The sequence below is a fragment of the Mastomys coucha genome, unplaced genomic scaffold, assembly GCF_008632895.1.
Source record: "Mastomys coucha isolate ucsf_1 unplaced genomic scaffold, UCSF_Mcou_1 pScaffold15, whole genome shotgun sequence".
Classification (NCBI taxonomy): domain Eukaryota; kingdom Metazoa; phylum Chordata; class Mammalia; order Rodentia; family Muridae; genus Mastomys; species Mastomys coucha.
The window spans coordinates 138,349,084-138,354,125 of record NW_022196897.1 but is presented as its reverse complement, the minus strand read 5'-3'; positions in this window follow the sequence as shown (position 1 = coordinate 138,354,125).

The window sequence follows — 5,042 nt, the reverse complement described above, 5'->3', positions numbered from 1 at the left end:
GAGAGAGAGAGAGAGAGAGAGAGAGAGAGACTGAACAGAGAGTCTCATACAGGCTAGGCAAGAGTTTTGTCCCTGAGATATTCCCCAGCCATTTTTCTTAAGCAAAGTAGGCAGAAGGGTTCCTCGGACTGTACTTTAGCCCCATTTCATTTGGGCAGGACATCAGACTGAAGTTTAGGATGAAAAGCAAGCTAGTGATACATAGGATGGGCTAATTAAAGGTATTTTCCATGTTTTGAAAAAGAGCTCCTAGGGTCCTGGTAGCTGTGAGTAACACGTCAAACAAAAACACACCGAGGAGTTACATTAAGCTAGAAGGCAAATTAACACAAGCGTCCACAGGGCTTTCCCTATTGCCCTTTTGAAGGCAGGCACTTGAACGGAGAACAAGGAGCCACAGACACAGGACACCAGCAAGCAGGCCCAAAAGAAATGGAAAACTGTATGTCTTGAGGGAAACCATTTGGAATTTATATTTGAGGAAACTTCCATGGAGTGCTGAAAAGTTTCCGGTTTCCATCTAGCTGTTGGAATGTTTAGCACGGGTTGGTTCCGTGTTTTGGCGGGCCCGTTGAGCACAGAGATGAGAGCCGGCAGAGAGGAAGTCACGGATTTAATGGCTACTTGGGAGGTACATGGGCTGGCACCGCCTGCTCTGCAGAGGAGCAAATTATTTTCAGCTGAATTCTAACTTCTCACTTATTGCTCTTGAGGACCACTACTGGTACACTTCTAGAACGGCTAAATGCACTTTTGGGTGCCTGCGGCAGAGGGTTCGTCTTGCTTGCCGTACAGCAGTAGTCCCCATTGCTGCATGGCTTTTTCACCCGCTCGCCGGATTTGCAGTGTTTCCTGCAGTGTCCTCTTATGAGCCAGCAAGCTTTGCTGCACCTGCAGACTGACAAGAGTTAAGAAAGGCTGTAAATTCAAGCTTCGGGGGCTCATCCGAAGGAGTTCCCTCAGCTGTCTCCAGAAGGGCCCGGACTCGTGGAAAGGAAATTATGCAAGCAAAGCAAAGAAAGGGCTGGCTATGCCATGTTCTCAAAGATCTCACTACCAATGTCAAAGGAGCTTACTAGGGGACAGGAACTGGGGTGACTTCCTAAGAAACAGTGTGATTTTTGTAATTAAATTAGGTGCACAACAGGCTAACTTAACTCCGTGCCAGCTGGGTTATTATTCCCAAAGACACAGAATTCTTAATCTAACAGGCCTTATGATTGTCATCAGTAATGTATTAATAACCTTTGCTTCAGGAAGAAGGAAGCCCTTGGAGGCGATGAGTGGGTTTATGGTGGTTCCGTGGTACCATAATGAACAAAATGGTTCCCCTCTAGACTCAAATAATTGAATGCTTGGTTCCCAGTTGGTGGGACTATTTGGGAAGGACTAGAAGGCATGGCCTTATTGGTGGTGGTGGTGGGTGTCACTGGGGGTGGGCTTTGAGGTTTAAAAATAACCACACCTTTCTCAGTCAGCCTTTTCCCTTTCATGGTTGCTGTCTCAGTACCAGAACTCTCAGCTCTACTTTCAGTGCCATGCAAGCCTGCCTGCTCCCATGCTCTCCCCAAGATGGTCACAGACTAACCCTGCCCAATAAATGTTGTTTTCTATAAGTTGCCTTTGTCATGGTATCTCTTCTCAGCAATAGATAAGTAACTAAGACAGGTATAGACTGTGGTAATGATCATTCATTCACTTCCAAACCCACCCACTAGCACACATTAAGTACATATAGGTCCCATCTATCAATCATAGCTTGGTAAAGTGGCTTCAAAAATGAGCTGGCAATACAATGAAATCAGCATGGGGAACCCGGGAAATACAACTGTAGAGCACCAGGCATCGATCCCCACTTTAACACACATCACCACCTGCTCTGTGGATTCAGCTCACTAAATCATAAATCTCTGGGACCCACTCCTACAGAGCTTTAGATTCAGCCAATCAGAAATGGACTTGTAAATTAGCACTTCTGATGATGCAGTAGCTGGTGCTACTATTGACGGTGGGGGCTGAGTGAACCAATCTGCTGTAATGGAGCCTTTGACATCTTTGGAAGGCTATCCACACAGCAGTCAATTCTCAATAGATGGCATCCATCTTAAAGAGCCTAGGGTGGCCATGGAAAAAAATAGGTCTGTGAAAGGTGTGCTGGTAATCTTACAGAAAACATCTGGGAAGTCCTAGTGCACCAAGACTCATGGAAGTTGTTACTTAAGTAGCCCATCTGTCAAAATGTGTCTGTTGATGGGCTGGGGAGATAGCTTTTAACTTAAAAGCACTAGTTCTCAGCACAGTGACTCACAACTGTCTGTAACTCTAGTTCCAGGGATCTGATGCTCTCTTCTGGCCTCTGCAGGCACCAGGCACTCGCATGGTGCGCATCCATATATGCATGCAAAACAACCAAATGCATAAAATAAAACGAATAAATCTAAAATTTCTTTTAAAAATCTGTCCATTGATTGTTAAGTGTACCTAAATGGATTTTCTAATGAAACATATTTTAATTAAGAAAAATGAAATAAATAAATCAGAAAACACATCCAACATCATCCTCCCTTCGCTGTATCTGGATGTTGTATTATTAACCACAAAGGTTCTCCCAGAGTTTTCATAGATGCATATCCATTGTGCAAAGTGCCGAATTCACACAGGCGATGTCTTTAATGTTGATCATGTTCTTTGACTGTATTTAACCACCCCGTTCCCTCTCCTTAATGCCCCTTCCTCTTTTCCCTCTCCCTAGTCTCCTCTTTTGCCCTGGTGTCCCCTCAGCTTTCATATTATCTATGGACCAACAGAAACAGTTTATGAGTCTATAAAGAATCCAAAACCCAAAAGTGAGAGAAAACATGTGAAACTAGCCTTTTCGTATGACTTATTTTGCTTGCTTAATATGATTCTAACCATCTTCTGGAAAAATGATGTAACTTGATTCCTTTTAATGGTTGAATCAAATCCCCTTGTGTATAATATACACAGCACACTTTTCTTACCTTCTCACAGAGATCCAAGCTGATTCTAAACCCTGGCCATTTTTGAACAACTCTGACTTAAGCTCCCAGTGCAGACATCTCTGGGATGTCACCTTAGAGTCCTTCAGGTATATACCCAGAAGTGGTTTAGCTGGGTCATATGATAAGTCTATTCTTAGTTTTTTGAGGATCCTGGGCCAATGGGGGCTCACAGAGACTGAACCACCATTCAACAGCACGTAGGAGCTCTTTGTTGCAGATGTGCATCTTGGTTTTCATGTGGGTCCCTAACAACTGGAGCAGGGGTTGTCTCTGACTCTGCTGTCTGCCATTGGATCCCTTTTCCCTAACTGGACTTCCTGGTTGGACCTCAGTGGGAGAGGATGTTCTTAGTCCTACTGGGACTAAATCTCCCAGGGTGGGTGGGATGGTACCAAGAAACTTCCCTGTCTCTGAGGAGAAGGGAAGGGGGTTATTGGGGGAGGGATTTTTTTTTTGTTGTTGTTGTTTTTGTTTCTCTGTGTAGCCCTGGTTGTCCTGGAACTCACTCTGTAGACCAGGCTGGCCTCGAACTCAGAAATCCACTTGCCTCTGCCTCCCAAGTGCTGGGATTAAAGGCATGCACCACCACCGCCCAGCTGGGGGAAGGATATTTAAAGGTGGCACTGGGAAAAGTTAGGGGACTAAATATGATCAAAACATACCATGCAAAATTCTCAAGGAACTGATTGAAAATTACCTTCTTCCAAATTTATTGCCTTATCTAACTTAAGAGGAAACACATACAATTTTAATTAAAAATTAAGTATCAGGATGAAAACAGGTAAAAAGGAACAGTTAGAGAAAAATCTATGTAATTATGCTAAGTACAAATCTAGTCGATACTGTGCCTTTAATCCCAGCATTTAGGAGGCAGAAGCAGACAGACCTTTGTAAGGCCAGCCTGTTCTATGTAGTGAGTTCCAGGACAGACAGACTACATAGAAAAATCCTGTCTCAAAAAAACAAAACACAAAGCAAAAAGAAATAAAAATGTGTGTATTGAGCTCTGAAAGCTGATTTTTAAAAAAACAATATTAGCCGGGCGGTGGTGGCGCACGCCTTTAATCCCAGCACTTGGGAGGCAGAGACAGGCAGATTTCTGAGTTCGAGGCCAGCCTGGTCTACAGAGTGAGTTCCAGGACAGCCAGGGCTACACAGAAAAACCCTGTCTCGAAAAACCAAAAAAAAAAAAACCAAAAAAAAAAAAAAAAAAAAAAAAAAAAAAAAAAAAAAAAAAAAAAAAAAAAAAAAAAAAAAAAAAAACAATATTAGTTTACTGAGTGCACTTTGTGGGTGCAGCAGGCTGGACTGTTGCTATAATAGCACCAAAAGCCAAACTTCTGACTTTTCATGGAAGCATGACTGACTTCCAGCACAGCTGGCTGGACCACCACAGAGAGACTGCACTTGCAGCTGGCCCTTTAGAGGGTCTTTGGGATCTCTCCTAGCTAATTGCATTCCTCTCCCATCGCGGTATTCTGTCCTGACCACTAATACCTCCAGACAGACTGCAAAGTAAATAAATAAATAAAGGATAAAATAAAAATTAGACAAAAGCCTCCGATCTTCCGTGCTCTAGCCTCTGGCTGTGTAGCTTTATGACCATGCACTCTCGTTCTGTCAGGGAGCCGCCTTCCCAGCTGCCCCCTTCTTGAGACTTGCTTGTTAGTGAGTATGATCTGTTTTTAGCACAGGGTTTATTTAATAACATTTTCCTCTTTTCCAAGTACATGTGTTTTTTGTGCCTCTGTCACTATTAATTTTATTCACTGTGGGGACGAATATGATTGGTGTGCTATTAGTTAATGAGACTTTATTAGTGGTCTAAAATGTGTTCTATTTTTGGACTAATAAAGAATGTTTGTTAGTTATAGATCATGTTCAATAGTTGACACTTTAAAATGCACTGGCTAGATCCTCAGTATGGTTTTCTTACTCGAGGGTGAAGATCCGGGTTAAGGACTGGAGGTGTTGTTGAGTATTAGAGCATGCCCAGGGTTCTGTGATTGATCTCTTGCA